The 17,895-nt window shown below is 40.6% G+C and overlaps 1 protein-coding gene across 5 annotated transcripts in view; it reads left to right on the top strand.

The window, feature by feature from the left end:
• The window catches only part of LOC146004744 (uncharacterized), a 632,500-nt gene that overhangs the window by 432,954 nt on the left and 181,651 nt on the right, over positions 1-17,895 (top strand). The window lies entirely within an intron of this gene.

Raw genomic sequence — 17,895 nt, 5'->3', positions numbered from 1 at the left:
GACGCACTTTGGTGCAGGACGGTCGTTGTTTGTGATGCTCAAACGTAACACGTGCCTTGGCGGCAGGACAGAGGAATGTACGCGTTCCAAGGAGACGGGTAGCGCCCCCACATCTTAGCTCAAGGTTAGTGTAGTCAGTTAAATTGGAAAATGATTCCATCGTACTGGGAATGGGCGTCGCCAGAATTTTTTGTAGGGGGCGTCAGGCCGTTGATTAAACTTGAATAGTAGAAATAATAATAATTATTGCCATGGTTATGATTGTTATGATGTTATAACTATTATAAACGAAAGAAAGAAATCAATATTATTTCAAATTTACTATATCGTAATTATTAATATTTATTATTATATCGTTGAGGAGACTCTTCCACTCGACATACAAATGTTTTTCATTATTTTGTAAACATTTCATAAAGTTAGTGTACTAAAATGCATAGTTACACACAGTGGCGGCGAGTGGGTTACAAAACAGGGGGGAGGCTACTTTACTTTCCCTTGGTAGATAAGATTTAGCATAGTGCGGAGACAAAGGTGGTAAATAGTGGGTTGGCGACTGCCCCCCCTGCCCTCCTAATCACCGCCACTATTTACACACAATAGTTAGAGAAAAGCTTTTGGAAATTTGTAAACTGTGGAATCAATTACTGTTTGATTTCAATGGTTGAATATGAAAACACAACCTGGGTCTTGAAAGGTAAAGGTCCCCATCCATATAGCACCGTGCCATAAAGGCACATTTAGGGGATGAAGGGGTAGGACACCACATATTCTCAATCTAGGATATTTTTGGAGGTGATGTGATCAGCACCACGCTCCGGCTGCCTTTGCCACCCAGGGTTGCCCCCAGGTACCCATTGATTTGAGGCTGGTTGAAGCCCAGAGCCAATTTATGCGGGGACAAGGCCGGAAAAATTCCAATCTTAGATCACCCACCCCGGGAATCGAATCCGGGTCTCCCGCGTGGACGCCCTACCTACCAGGAATCACTTATTCGAATCGTGTGTATGGCCGGTGTTAAGATGTATGATGATAAAGTGAATATATAGAATAGACATGGAAAATAGGAAAAACAGAGGCAGAACATTTTATAATTTTGTAACAACAACACGAAAGCACGTTATATGGTCCATGCTCGAAGGTTGTGGTATCGAGTCCAGGCTTCTTGCCCATCAGTTTCATCTCATCGTCGCGATGAGCCTAAAGACACAGAAAGCGGCGTGAATTAAGAGAAGTACGAAACACAGTTTTGGTTCATTTGCTTTTGTACATTCGGGTTAATTGCGAGGACGTGGATGAATGGTACACCCTAGCCGATTCACAATTGCACATAGAGGCTTTATTCAGGATGCATCGACCGCATAGGCTTAACGCTAACCACTCAACCACGATCTCACACTCTTTGACAGCCATCTTCACTCCAGATTGAACTTATTTTAATCTTTAAAGGGCACGAAAATTCTGTGTATTCAGCACACACTGAATATGCATAAAGGCTACCTCTTTTTCCTATATTTTTTTTTTTATCCAACCGTGTTGTTTTGTTGCCAAAACAAGTTTCGTCACGACCTTCAGGAAGGTAGGTAGAAGGTCAAGTCTCCAGGTCCAGGATGTTGCCGATGCACTGTTACACACACCCAGCCTTTGCATGTTGACCATGTGCGTCGAGGGTGCTTGGCGTTAGGTCAGCCGTGGCATAATCAAGGTACGTCAGTGTAATTTCATTACGTTTCTATACTGGTAGTGCCTCCTTCAAGCATTTTTCTACAGCGAGACAATTCATTTCTTTTGATAGCTCAGTCGTTATGGCGTCTCTCTACCATGCGAGAAACCTGGGTTCGATCCCCGGCGGGGGAGAACCGGGATTTTTTCCACCTGTTCAAGCGGCTCCAGCGCCCACCCAACGTCGTATAAAGTGGGTATCTGGAGGAAACTCTGGGGTGTGGGGGGTAAAGGCGACCAGGGCCGTGGTGCTGACCACATCACCCCCACCTTCGGCCTTGATCAAGAAAGTGTGGGGCCGGCCCCCGTGGCGGAGTGGTTAGCACATCGCGCTACGACGCCAGGAGTCCCGGGTTCGAGTCCCGGCCTTGGCATGGTTGTTTGTGAGTGTCCATTTTTTAATTTCATCATATCATCACTCATCCTCATCTTCGCAATTAGCCAAAAGTGGCAGAACAGCGAAATAAACTAACTCCACACCCACATACACCTTCATACGAGGCGCGAATGATGGACATACAACATAGTATTCAGCCGGTATTCTTTGAATGAACCGACCTCCGTGGCGGAGTGGTTAGCACATCGCGCTACGACGCCAGGGGTCCCAGGTTCAAATCCCGGCCTTGGCATGGGTGTTCTTTGTGAGTGTCCCTTCATCAATTTCATTATATCATCACTCATCCTCGCATTAGCCAAAAGTGGCATAAAGGTGACGCTAAATAAGAAAAATTAAATAAAAAATCAATACATACCGGATAGAAATAGATTCATCAAGGAATGTGTGAGTGCTTGTAGCTCGTCAGTGCTGCCATCTATTGATGAGTTATAAAGCCGGAGGCATTACTTTTCGTTCATCCATCACATATAATTATAAAGTAAAAAGAACTCAGTTTCTGCTAGTTCAGTCACTTTGGAGCTGGGTGCCCTTGTGACAGATATTCAGCATCTTTCCGCTTTCTGCTGCCCTTTGTCCGCTTTATACTCGGACAGGCCAACGCCTTCTTATATAGGGGGCCTGCGCAGAGACACTTTGCATACTACGTCATCAGTGGTAGGTAGGTCATGGATCACATCACGATAGCATTATAGCCATAAATCTGTGTTAAGCATAGAGCAATTTGAAACTTTGAAAGTGTAAAAACGCATATGTAATGTTCATATACAGTATTATTGTGAACTATAACCTAGCACTGATGACGTGTGTAAACAAAGACCCTTCGAGTAGGCCGTCTATGTTAAGTAGGCTTTCGATGCATAGACTCTTCCTAATCGGCATAGGTCTCGGAACCACTGCACAATGTTAATGGGATTCTATTCCAGCATACTATAGCAGAGCAGCCTTGTTAAAGGTCCAGGGACTCATAAATTCTAATGGGTTTTATTGGGTCCCGCAACAGGACCGGAACATTTTTTCTTGCCCAATTTAAATTCGGTCCAAGTTGCATATTGCTTCATTTCAATACGAAACTTGGACCGGATTTAAATTAAATCGAAAAAAATTCCTGGACCGTATTTAAATTCATCCGGAAAAAATGTTCCTGGACCGTATTTAAATTCATCCTGGAAAAAAAGGTTCCTGGACCGTATTTAAATTCATCCTGGAAAAAAAGGTTCCTGGACCGTATTTAAATTCATCCGAAAAAAAATGTTCCTGGACCGTATTTAAATTCATCCAAAAAAAAAAGGTTCCTGGACCGTATTTAAATTCATCCGAAAAAAAAAGGTTCCTGGACCGTATTTAAATTCATCCGGAAAAAAATGTTCCTGGACCGTATTTAAATTCATCCGAAAAAAAATGTTCCTGGACCGTATTTAAATTCATCCGAAAAAAAAAAAAGGTTCTTGGACCGTATTTAAATTCATCCGGAAAAAAAATGTTCCTGGACCGTATTTAAATTCATCCGAAAAAAAAAAATGTTCCTGGACCGTATTTAAATTCATCCGAAAAAAAAAAATGTTTCTGGACCGTATTTAAATTCATCCTGGAAAAAATGTTCCTGGACCGTATTTAAATTCATCCGAAAAAAAAAGGTTGCTGGACCGTATTTAAATTCATCCGAAAAAAAAGTTCCTGGACCGTATTTAAATTCATCCGAAAAAAAAAAATGTTCCTGGACCGTATTTAAATTCATCCGGGAAAAATGTTCCTGGACCGTATTTAAATTCATCCGAAAAAAAAAAGGTTCCTGGACCGTATTTAAATTCATCCTGGAAAAAAAGGTTCCTGGACCGTATTTAAATTCATCCGAAAAAAAATGTTCCTGGACCGTATTTAAATTCATCCAAAAAAAAAAGGTTCCTGGACCGTATTTAAATTCATCCGAAAAAAAAAAGGTTCCTGGACCGTATTTAAATTCATCCGGAAAAAAATGTTCCTGGACCGTATTTAAATTCATCCGAAAAAAAATGTTCCTGGACCGTATTTAAATTCATCCGAAAAAAAAAAGGTTCTTGGACCGTATTTAAATTCATCCGGGAAAAAAATGTTCCTGGACCGTATTTAAATTCATCCGAAAAAAAATGTTCCTGGACCGTATTTAAATTCATCCGAAAAAAAAATGTTTCTGGACCGTATTTAAATTCATCCGAAAAAAAAAAGGTTGCTGGACCGTATTTAAATTCATCCGAAAAAAAAAGTTCCTGGACCGTATTTAAATTCATCCGAAAAAAAAAATGTTCCTGGACCGTATTTAAATTCATCCGGGAAAAATGTTCCTGGACCGTATTTAAATTCATCCGAAAAAAAAAGGTTCCTGGACCGTATTTAAATTCATCCGAAAAAAATGTTCCTGGACCGTATTTAAATTCATCCGAAAAAATGTTCCTGGACCGAATTGAAATATGTTTCAATGAGAAAGGTTATTTACGGTCCAGAACCCATTTACGCTTGCTGATTTTCTCTCCTGGACCGGAATTGAATTTATTTGAGATTCTTGGACCTTCAACAACCCTGCCTTGTAGTCGGCTTCGCGGGTTGCGTTGTGCGGTGAAAAGAGGGGGAAAACATTAAAAAAGGAAAATAGCGTGCGATAGAGGGTTGACCCCCCCCCTCCCAGACCAGAAGGGTAACTGCAACGGTGCACTGTTTTCATGTTGTGGTTGTTGGACAGCACGGTAGTCTTAGCAACAGCGAGATTTGACGAGGGACCGCAAGGGGGCAGGGCCGTCGCGCGGCAGTCGCCATAGCAACAGGCTGTCTGCTGTGGAAAATTACCCCTCCGTCAGTGCGGCCAACCCTCCACCGAATACATGAGACTAATCCAATCGCGCAAATTTTAAACATTACCTTGCATTGCTTTTAACCTACTTTCGGGATGGTGGACTGGGAATTTTCAGCTAGTGGGCAGGACGTGTGTATTGATAAATGATGATTTTTAGATTGAATGTAGACTTCATTTCGGTCCCACACAATCACATGCGATGTTCCTTTGTGATGCACTCACCATTATGTTCACTACAGTTTTATGAATTTATCATAATAGATATTTGCTATGTTTCTGGCAGATTTGAAAATGACAGGGAACACATGTGTTCTTCATACTTTGTTGCGATTAACCAAGGAAGTACAAGAAGCAACGTTTTAATTAACACTAATGCAAACCTTACCAACACTAATGACCATAGTGACCAACCAGTAGGAACTCCCCCTCCCCTACCAGGGAAAGGCAGTCAAGGTATTATTTTCCAAAACTACGCCCATCCTACCCCTAAAATGCAATTACGTGTGTGATATGCAATTTTCGCCTGCTTTTCCATTATTTCTTAGTGCATTTTATACAGTTAGTATCTGAATTGCATTTTGATATTAACATTTGCACGTGTCGTTCAAGAAAAGGCTCTAAATGTTAGGATGATTTTTTTCTTCATAAAGTTTGTTGTGTGACCTCTCACCTGCAACTGTATTTCTTAGAGTTTTGATAACTGTAGAATCATTTGTTCTTTGGATGAAATGGTAGAATATAATCTTGTTCCTGTATTGTTCACTCAATGTTTTCCATCAAATGCATCGAATACCAACTAAATTGACTTTATTTCTGTTCAATAAGATTAACAAACTGTCGACTTTCTTGTATCTTTAAATGAACGATATCAATTTCCAGGGGGGTCCCCCCCTCCCGACGCCCATTGCCGAGACAGTACTAATTCATTCATATTTCCTTGTCCTCTTTTGTTCTTGGTTCTCCCATTTCGCCGTCGCTGTTTAACTTACAGTGCAAATAAACGATGTCAGGAAAAGTAACCAATCAAACAACAAACCTTTCCCACGTGTTGGTCCTTGGGCACGTATTTGGGAGAGAGTGAGAAAGAGATTAAAAAGCATCGATCTGTTGTTCGTAATGGCTAGACGTGTCTTGAGAATGCCAGTTGGCAACACTGAATCGCGCAGCATCGCTCCGCAGTGTAGTCCGGGACATGCTATTGGCAAGGTCCATGAAGAGCTCGAGCGCGCCCGTTTTTATCTGTCAGTCAAAAGGCGCACTTCCCACAGTCTTGTCGGTGCCCTGTTGTCTAGCAGTCTATCCTAGATCGACCGGTAACTCGCTTCACCCTCCAATGGTCCACCTGCTACAAGTGTTTGACCCAGTACTGGATTCTGCCTCGTGGTCCAATTGTACTTTCCGTAGCAACATGGATCAATATTTGCTATTCAGCGTGTGCAGACTGTTTTACCTGTGAAAACGGATCGTCTTGACACAACAACATCTGATTTGACAGGAGAAATCGACTCGGTACAGTTATGCGAGTGCGGTGACAAAGCAACGCAAGGTAAATACCATTTTCCATAGTTCATAAATTAGGCAGGCATGTGTGGCCTTGTCTATGAGCGCATTGGGTAAGGTTAGTTCGCGTTGTCTGTAGATTTTAATCAGACTACTGTTTTGCTGCGACGAGCTGTGTACATGCATGTGAGACCGTGTTGTACGAATTGAGATCTGAACTTTCATGTTGCATGTTTATGATGATAATTATTAAATCGTTGCAAGTTGTGTTAAATGTACACAGGATAATTGCCGTGCATGAAAACTGTATAGTTTGTGTAATCAAATACACAGCAAAGCATTTTGTTTGATAACTATGATTTCATAATTTCGGTATGACTTAGATGACGGACCCCTCTTCGATTTTCTTCATATTTGACATACTTACTAATTGAGGCCTGCTAATGACGAATCTGAAGTTAAAATTTGTGGGAAACTTCTAGAAATTGCCAAATAATTGCGAACCATTGACGCTAGCCCCACGAATCATTGACGTGTGGTTAGGTTAGGCAAACATAGTTAAAATTTGGTGTCGTGGTATTATCAGAAATACGTATATTTGCTTGTGAAACAAAACAATTCGCGAAAATCGACGCCTTATTTTAGCTTATTTTGCAATTTCTAGACGTTTCCGACAACTTTTAACTTCAGATTCGTGATTAGGAGGCTTCAATTAGTGAGTATGCCAGATATGAAGAAAATCTGAGAGGGGTCCGGTCATCTTAAGTCGTTCCATAATTTCAAGCGCGTTACCCCTTATACCATAGCGTTTCATTTTAGAAATTAATGTGGTTTACCAAATCAAAAGCCTTTAAGTCGTAAAATATTCCCAGAACTAATTTTTATAGTTTTTACCTGCATGCTGTGTGCAAGACAATATTTATTACGGTGTAAAATGACCTGTCTTCATTATTTTGCAAGTCATCAAATAATGGTTTGGATGGGAAGTTGAGAGGCACAAACTTTAACAGTTCTGTGTCGATTTGAACGTTCACAGGCTAATTGCGACTGGATCTACAGTTTTAAATATTGGGAATCGAACTCTGATCCCTGTTTCAAGATGGCCACTGGCAGTGGCGGTCACAAACACACGCAGGGGGGGGGTCTTAATAGTCTACGCGTTGGTCAAAGGGGGCTTTGCGACCCAGATACGTCTTAAACTTCACAAATTGTCAGTTAATGTGTGTCAACAGTTGCCGAATTCCAATGTCACCATGATACACATCTTCAAGACACGCATATTAGTTTTTATGAAGTTAAGCTTGTTACCACAATCATTGATTTTTTGTGGGGTTCCAGTCAAGCTTGAAACTTCCTTTCTGCAGGTTTTCTAATTTTATAAATGAGCTTTTACATCACATGCTATAAAACTATGCTGTCGGGGCCTCTCCGATGGCGCAGTGGTCACGTCTTCGTCTTGTAGTCAAGGGATTCCGGGTTTGAAACCCTGTTGACTTGCGTAGTGGTTCGAATCCTGCTCCCCATTAGCCTATCTGCCTATCAAGTGGACTTATTTCAAACTTCAATTGTGCTATTGATGTATAGCAATTATGAAATTAGTATGTTTATCATTTTGGTATGATTTTACAATACCGGACCGTTCTCCAATTTTGTTCATATTTCACATACTAATGGAGGGCTCCTAATCACGAATCTGAAGTTAAAAGTTGTCTGAAACGTCTAGAAATTGCAAAATAAGCGAAAAGAAGTTGTTAGTTTTCGGAATGGAAACCGTCGATTTTCGCGATTTTTTTTTCGCAAGGAAATTTATATATATTCCTGATACTACCACGACACCAAATTTTAACTGTTTGCCTAACCTAACCGAAACTAACCTAACCACACGTCAATGGTTCGTGGGGTTAGCGTCAATGGCTTGCAATTATTTTGCAATTTCTAGGCGTTTCCGACAAATTTTAACTTGATTCGTCATTAGCGGGCCTCAATTAGTAAGTATGCCAAATATGAAGAAAATCTGAGAGGGGTCCGGTCATAAGTCATACCTAATAATAATTATTATTAGTATTTCGAATACAATATATTTTTGTTAATTTATAATATTTATTATTGTATAAAACATTATAACCGTGGTAATAATTATTTTTCTACTATTCAACTTTTATCATTTGTCCGACCCCTTCTGCAAAACTTTCTGGCGACTCCCCTGCTCCCTATGGTTAGGCATGAATGTATCATTGGGGTGACCCTTTCTGAGAGTACTCAAAGTCTCAAATGCCAACCTGTCTTCCACGTAGTACATCCTGGACTTCATTTTTTGCAGGCTAACGAGGCCCTAGTACTACACCGCGTTTGTTACAACCTGTCCCGGTTCCCGCGCTAGCTGGTCGCTGGCTTTTCTCCGTGCTGGGGAAAATCAAAGCCAGGCAGCCAATTAAAATACGCAACGTCGCAACAGCGTCTACGTAAGCGCCTCTCTTCTGGCTTCCATTCGCTCCTATCTGGCCAGCAGACGATTTTTTCCTCGTTTCTCATTGGCACCGAAACTGTCGAGCGATCGCTAGCGCGGGAAAAGGGACAGGTTCTAACAAACGCGGTATATGTCAGGACAAGCTTCTGTGGGGCTGGTGTTGCGTCGTCTATATCTGTTTGTGCTGTTCTTTTAATTTATCCATCTTATTACCATTCATCCGCATCGTCGCGATTAGCCAAAGGGTAGAAAAACTACGTAACCAAATTAATCAGTTCATCATCGCAGTCTGCTCTGTGGCTCAGCAAGTTGTTGTTAACTTTCGATCTCTTCGTCGAAGATCCCAGATTAGTCCCAGTCTTGGGCATGGAGTCTCTCTTCATCCTTTTAACCTGATCATCACTAATAGCCAAACTAGATATACAGGCTGCAAATAGAACGTCGTAATGTACGATACAAAGTATAATAGAAATAAATTGATTCACGTCGTTACTGTTAAGCCTTGAACTATATAAAGAAACCACACATAGCATACTTGAGTTCTTAATACTATATGAAGTCACGTATACAGAAACTTGGACTTGTCACTAGGAATAATCACCACAATACTTTCCCCGTGGATTTGTGCCTGCGTTCTAATTTTGCCGTCTTTTTCTGATAATCGTAAGCAATCTGTACATTTTTATGGCATGAAATAGCATTCTTTCAAACCAATATGTGATTTGCATTTTGATAAAGCTTTCACAAAATTGTATTTGAGATGGTATAGAATCAGTTCATGATTATTTGGGTGTAAGCTCATTGTAGGAACGCTCATTAGATTCTTCGTGCACTCAATCGACGATTGTTTTTGACACCTCAAAGATGCTCCCTTCAGCAAATGCCCCCCTTTCCAGTTTCCCTGTGCTTATCTGAAAAAAAATAATTTTAGGGAACTTAGTGAATATTCTCTCACTAAAAAGCTCCATAGCTTTATCCCTAAAACACAATCAATATTTGATACTAAAATCAGTTTTGTAATTTCATCGCGCTGCGACGCAAAGGGTTCCGGGTGCGAATCCCGGTCGGGCTTGGTTGTTTGTGAATGTGCATTCATCAATTTCATCATTTCATCACTCATCCCAATCTTCGCAAATTAGCCAAGAGGCACAAAACGCGAAGTAAAATAAACTAAATCAATCAATCAATCAACCAATCAGTTTTGTAATTAAATATATAAAGCATCGATTGAAATAGAAATAAAATAATTTCGAAAACTAACCATTGAACAAGAATACGCACAAGTACCGATGGAAATTCATTCTTGGCGTTTGCGATTGCATTCCTTCGAGTTTCCAGCGGTGCCTGGATCAGAACTGTCATCAATTTGAAAACTGGCGTTCAAAGAGAAAACTATTCACGACTACCAAGTTGTTCCGGCGAAAGAATGGACTTGGAAATTCTATTTTTGTCTTTTCATGTCGAAAGTCAAAGAGGGTCACATGAACCGCTGAACCAATCGGCTTTGTCCAGATACCGTGGTGACGTGTTGCCAAATTTTTCGTTTCGAGTAGTTTTCGAAACAGGTGGCACCCTCGACAAGGCCAAGCATAGCGGTGCCTAATGGTTGCCGCATCACAGCAAGCGAATGGATCTCTGATTCCCTGCCTCTCCCTGAAATGCGAGCGAAGGGGAGCTTGTTGACAGGAAAAGGTGTCATGTATAGTCGACGCGCTAGCTACGTTAACGACCGCCTGGCTTTGAAGTCCACGGATCGCGCCCACCAGCTGCAACATTCACATTCAACGCTCAGTGTTACCACACATCTACTCTACGCCACCTTGTCCCTCCGCGCACAATCACCTTCCCACGGTCTCCACATTGAAGTTGCAATGTACGGCAACAGCGTATCGGCAGTCATGTGACAGACTCCACGTGGAGTAGACGAGCTGCGCCCATTGGCTGAAGGTTGAGTGTGATTGGACGAAAACAACTCGCCCGCTATTTATCCCCACCCACGTTTGTGGCGGTGGCTTTCTTCAGTTCTTGGACGTTAACGAAGTAAACGCGTGGACTATAAAACTGGACAAAAATTTGGACTATAAGACGACAAAAATCAGGCGTGTAGCAACACCGCTTTTCTCCCCTTGAACTGGAGGCGGAAAGTCTGGGTTTCCGCATGTCCATTCTTTGGCCGGCGGATTTTATTAGTGTTGCCCACGAGACGAGACTTTGGAATGTCTCGTCTCGTGGAAATGCTGTCTCGTCTCGAAAATATTCGTTTGTCTCATGACACATGGTCAATCTCGTCTCGAATTTTTAAAAGCCTGTCCCGTCTCGTCCCGTGGACAACACTAGATTTTAGATTCTGTTAAATTTTCAAAATGAACTGTATCTTAACAAACACTGACTTTATGATAATTCAAAGTGTGTATATTTTATTGGGACTGTGCTTTTTTTAAATCCCAACGCTTGGGATTGGAAATGTTAAAAATTTCTCGATAGCGTGAAAATTTTGAATTCACGAGCTTTTTCTTCCTGAAGTTAGTCCTTTTGTGATATTGGAATGGAAACTACCGTAACGCAACTCCCATGCTGCGTTTGGGATCGAACCAAGAACCTTTAAATTCTATTCATATCTCAGATGGTTATCACTCGCTTGGCCTAAATGTGATAAATGCAAGAGGTTACTTTTAAAGGAATGGCGATGGAAATTAACTTAGATTAGATATGGGTTTTATACTCTCCATGACTGAACCGATATGGATTGGTTAAGAAAAGGATATTACTTGCCTTACAAATAGATGAAGATTGTTCCTACACTTGTCCTCTCAAATGTCACTTGTCTGACCTCCCTGTCAGACATCGAATCTATCACACACCATCGTCCAATAATCCTTCTCCACTTTGTTTCTATCTCACAATCCTCAGACCTTACTCTCTCTCGTATTCTCGCCAACTGATCACACCCCTTGACAATTCCAACTCTCATTCCGTACCCGTCTCCCAAGTCACTCACCTAACGTTTGCCTAATTGCTTATTCTGCATTCTTTTCTCTGCTTCCTGCTATGCTAAGACTTTATACTTCTTACCCAATACCTTGGGTACGATACGCTACCATTTCAAAGAAATTTGAGACATTTATAGTGCAGATAAAATAAAAGAGAATTTAACACTCGGTGCGTTACCTTAAAGTCAAACTGGATTTGGTTTGAGCAGAGCTTCGACCTTGCACCTTAACTTTGGAAAACCTTTTAATGAAAATTTGAAGAGGGTGAAAGGGTTTGGTTAACGAGATTTTGAAAGATTTGCATTTGTGTGCGTTTTTAAACGATAGATGTAGTTAGTGCTGTGCAATTACTGTGTAATTTTAAGTCAGTTTCAGGCTCTGAACTGATAATGATAGTTCATGTGAATCAATTGGTTTATCTTTATAAACCAAGTAAATAAATACTACTGACACAAACTACGCAAGAAGTCAAATACAGGGTTATTAAAGGTCCAGAAATTTTAAATAAATCCAATTCCGGTCCAGGAATTTTAAATAAATTCAATTCCGATCCAGGAGAGAATATCAGCAAGCGTAAATGGGTTCTGGATCTGCAAAGTATTTCAATTCGGTCCAGGGACCTTTTTTCCGGTTGAATTTAAATACGGTCCAGGGACCTTTTTTCCGGTTGAATTTAAATACGGTCCAGGGACCTTTTTCCGGTTGAATTTAAATACGGTCCAGGGACCTTTTTTTCCGGATGAATTTAAATACGATCCAGGGACCTTTTTTCCGGATGAATTTAAATACGGTCCAGGGACCTTTTTTTCCGGATGAATTTAAATACGGTCCAGGGACCTTTTTTTCCGGATGAATTTAAATACGGTCCAGGGACCTTTTTTTTCCGGATGAATGTAAATACGGTGCAGGGACCTTTTTTTCCGGATGAATTTAAATACGGTCCAGGGACCTTTTTTTTCCGGATGAATTTAAATACGGTCCAGGGACCTTTTTTTTCCGGATGAATTTAAATACGGTCCAGGGACTTTTTTTTCCGGATGAATTTAAATACGGTCCAGGGACTTTTTTTCCGGATGAATTTAAATACGGTCCAGGGACCTTTTTTTCGGATGAATTTAAATACGGTCCAGGGACCTTTTTTTCGGATGAATTTAAATACGGTCCAGGGACCTTTTTTTTCCGGATGAATTTAAATACGGTCCAGGGACCTTTTTTTTTTCGGATGAATTTAAATACGGTCCAGGGACCTTTTTTTCCGGATGAATTTAAATACGGTCCAGGGACCTTTTTTCCGGATGAATTTAAATACGGTCCAGGGACCTTTTTTTTTCGTATGAATTTAAATACGGTCCAGGGACCTTTTTTTCCGGATGAATTTAAATACGGTACAGGGACCTTTTTTTCGGATGAATTTAAATACGGTCCAGGGACCTTTTTTCGGATGAATTTAAATACGGTCCAGGGACCTTTTTTTCGGATGAATTTAAATACGGTCCAGGGACCTTTTTTTCGGATGAATTTAAATACGGTCCAGGGACCTTTTTTTTTGGGATGAATTTAAATACGGTCCAGGGACCTTTTTTTTCCGGATGAATTTAAATACGGTCCAGGGACCTTTTTTTCGGATGAATTTAAATACGGTCCAGGGACCTTTTTTCGGATGAATTTAAATACGGTCCAGGGACCTTTTTTTTCGGATGAATTTAAATACGGTCCAGGGACCTTTTTTTTCCGGATGAATTTAAATACGGTCCAGGGACCTTTTTTTTCGGATGAATTTAAATACGGTCCAGGGACCTTTTTTCCGGATGAATTTAAATACGGTCCAGGGACCTTTTTTCCGGATGAATTTAAATACGGTCCAGGGACCTTTTTTTTCGTATGAATTTAAATACGGTCCAGGGACCTTTTTTCCGGATGAATTTAAATACGGTACAGGAACCTTTTTTTTTCGGATGAATTTAAATACGGTACAGGAACCTTTTTTTCGGATGAATTTAAATACGGTCCAGGGACCTTTTTTTTCGGATGAATTTAAATACGGTCCAGGGACCTTTTTTTTTTCGGATGAATTTAAATACGGTCCAGGGACCTTTTTTAAAAGATCAGTTTAAATACGGTCCAGGAACCTTTTTTCAATGAAACAATACTTAACTTGGACCGAATTTATATTGTGCGAGAAAAGAAGGTTCCGGTTCTGCAGCGGAACCCAATAGAACCAATTAGAATTTGTGTGTAACTGAACCTTTAACAACAGGATGGGATACGGAGCGGCGATCCTCCGCCTCCACTCGCCACTCTCACTTTTGGTACCCTCTCACTCAGATCTTCTTTCTTGATCTTATCTGAGTGTGGTATCCGTATCCCGGAATAGGATATAAGGATTAACTTGGTAAGTGGAGAGGTCAGAAGGTACGTAAGAGAGAAGAGGCAAGTGCTCTGAGTCTTGGTACCTAAGATTTAAACCAAGACGTTTTTGAAAAATTAATATTGTGAAATTGAGTAGCTCCAAACAATAAGCAAGATATGAAATATAAAGATACATATAACATAAAAATAAAATAATGAATATATAAGAATACAATATAAGAATGAGAATATAGAATAAGATATTCGAGGAACCCTTAGATCCCATAAATAAGAGAATAATAATGGCTCTTGATGAGGAATCCTTAGATCAGAACACAAGTAGATATTCATAAGAGTTATATTGAAGAGACATCCCTGAAGAATAGGGAGTTCTCAAGCCTCCTCTTCTGTCTTCAATCTTCTACTCGCAGTCCTCACTGGTAGACAGCATCTGGATACTGGAAATGTATATATTGGTTTCAGTCATCCAATTCTGGTATGTCGGGTTCTCTTCTGAGGGATGTAATGTAGTGTTTTCTTCTATTCAGGGAAGCCGGTCCTTCTTCATACTATCTTATTTCATTTAAGCAATTATTTTGTGCACAGCTGCTTTCTCCCATTAATTGGGCAGCAAGTCTCATGCTCGATCTAGTCTTAGTTCCAGTGGGTTCCATGTTTTCAATAAATGATGATATTGGAACCACTTGTCGGGCTCGTGACTCTTGATGGTGTTTGAATTCCATTTCCTCAAGCGTAGATATCAGCTCAGCCAAAGCATTAATTGTAGGAAAGGTTCGTTGACAAGTAAGTTGTTGTCTTACAAGGTCTGGTTCTAGCTTAGCTCTAAGTTCCCTTATTTTGGGGTCTTGAAATTTATTGCAATAAAACACAGCGTGTTCTGGAGTATCAGTAGTCTTACATACTTGGCACTGGTCATCTAGACTGAGGCCGAAGCGTTTCAAATATGCCTTATAAGGGCCATGCCCTGTAATGAGGTGTATCAACCCTTTAGTTGGTTTAAAGAGTGAGTTCATTGTCCAGAATTTAACGTCGGGCATATATAGCTTCGTGTGTACTGATCCCGAGTATTGTCTCCACTCTTGTTGCCATTTGCTTTGTAGAACCTGGTCAATGTCCTGCATGGTATTCACATTAATTCCCAACAGCATGAATATCTTAGCTTGGTCTCCCTTCCGAAACCAATATCTAGAAGCGTGTCTTTGAACCTCAAAATCAAGAGGCAAGACACCAGCTAGCACTATAGTTGACATAGTTGACGTTGTGCGAAAGGCCCCAAGAATTCTCAACAAGACGTTGCGCTGTGCCGATCTCAGACGGTCCCGGACAACTTTCTTCCTAGAAAGGAAAGCCCTTTAACAACAATGAAGATCGCACACAACACTACACTTCTGCCGAAATAAACCGTGATTTGTTGTAATCTGTGTTCAGTAAAACACGGCTATGCACGCCATTGTAACTACCCACATTTAGTTGCATTGTGTTGCCTGTTCTACTGTTTTCCGCTGTGTACGCCAGAATGTGACAATACCCTAAACCAGTGGTTTCCATAGTGTGCGCACTTGTTAGTCTACACAGCGTTTTAGTACTTTTTACATGTAAAATGTTATTGAATTTGAAATATGTGTTAGTTTTTAACCTAAGGCAAGCAACCTAACCACACTAACCGACCGTGGCAAGTGTTAGGGGAAAGTGGGGGAATTGCGACCACCTAAGGGAGATTTTAAAAATCTGAAAAACTGTACGCAGTGAAACAAAAAGAAAATGTGGACCTGAAAAAGCAATGTTTGTAGTACATCTCTGCGTATCACTTTGCTCCCTGTCGTTAATAGTTATATCTGTAAACGTCAAAAAGTAACAATGTGCGTGTGAGCGCAATTGCCCTATTGGTAGGGTAATTTCACTCAGTAATCATCCTAACAGTAAATCAATACCATTTTTGTACTCTACAGAAACTAGATCTTTAAGTACTTATATTTATTAATATGCAGATACAAATTAAATTGAGCACAATTTTGCACAAAAATGCACACATGGGACGCTTATTATGAGAAACGTGTTTGCACCCTTCATGTTCCCATCACAAACAGCGTGAGCGTCATTACCCGATAGGCGCCATATTATGTTATTTGTTTCTCGTCTCATGAAGAACCTCAAATGTTTACTTTATAATAATTAAGAAATAAACAGGAGATACTATTATTATATCTGTAAAATTTTCAAGACTCTAGCTTAAACGTTCCGTCTACTTACCTTGCACTTTTTTTCTTCCCAATTTTATAAGAAAATATGACTAATTCGTTTTTCGCACCCTGCTTCTTAAAAGTCAACTCCACATGTGCAGTCTTTTGTTTGGTGCCTCGTAGTACTGGGTTCTAGATGTCAGCACAGGTTACTCTTCAATAACACCCTCCGTAACGACTACAGAGGGGTGAGCGCCATTGCCCGCTGAGCGCCATTCCCCCAACTTCCCTTAGGCCTGCGTACATTCAGACTTTGACGCCCCGGAAAAATCTTGAAACGCTGAGGGCGCCGTGAAATGAAAAAGTTTGGGAACCCCTACCCTAAACCCTTTCAATATGTGCTTCTGCTTATGTTCTAAGTTCACTTTTACCTTCACTTGATGTCATTTCTCCTCGTCCAATAACCGTCCGCTACAGCTGATTGACCAACCTGCATATTCCACCTTGAAAAAGACTCTCGCTTTCAATAACTTCAGTGATCAAACCGGTTTTCGTTTCGCTTTGATCCATTTTTTCACGCTATGCTTAGCCCCCCCTACCAATTTTTCGTAGCATCATTCATTGATGCATTGGGGGAAAATCCCGTTTGATGTTTAATGATGCTTGGTATTGGTTTGTTGAAAGAGATGGGAACATTTTTCGCTCTGTTTGCTTGCGTAGCGGCTGAGGATGCTTATCCAACGAACGGGCGTGTTTCTAATTCACTGCCTCCCTAATATTGTTCGGGTGATAATGCATGTTTTCCCTGGTGACTTGGAAAATAGCATTTTTTCCCTTTCAACAATGGAAGCCGAGGCTTCATTATTCTTTGTTCCCGCATTCCTGGATGAGCTCACACTTTATTTTTGGGTTTCAACAATGATCGGCGGCAGGAAAAGGCGGGCTGGGGGAGTGAAGAGAAGCGGAAGTATTACGAAGGCCAGAGCTGTTGTTCAACCATGGCCTAGTCATGAATAGTACATTACTGCATAACAACTTGTAAGCACAAATGGTTCTGTTGACTTGACATGGCGTGATGTACATCAATTCTAGGAAAGTGACACTCTTTTAATAATAATAACTCGTAATACTTCTTGGAAATTAACTCGCCAGAATAAGAAATCTGCCTTGTCTATATCCCATTAGTATAATAGTTGTGTTAATAATAGTCTAATGTGACGGCGCCAGACAGTTGGGGGGGAGGGGCTATCGACCAGTCTGCCCTCTCCTCCAGCAAACACGATAAGATAATTAAATAAATGTTATTTTGCCAAACATATGCGATTCCACAGAAAATATCCCTCAACCCTTTTATTTTTCTGTCACAGTCACTGGCAGATTTGTTTGTGGAATTGTTATTTTCGAGAAAGATAACTCATTAACTATAATTCCTAAATAATTTCACT

Source organism: Lepisma saccharinum, chromosome 22 (genome assembly GCF_977018435.1).
Source record: "Lepisma saccharinum chromosome 22, izLepSacc3.1, whole genome shotgun sequence".
Taxonomy (NCBI): domain Eukaryota; kingdom Metazoa; phylum Arthropoda; class Insecta; order Zygentoma; family Lepismatidae; genus Lepisma; species Lepisma saccharinum.
Note: the sequence above shows the minus strand (reverse complement) of the source record. Positions and strands in the feature narration are given on the sequence as shown.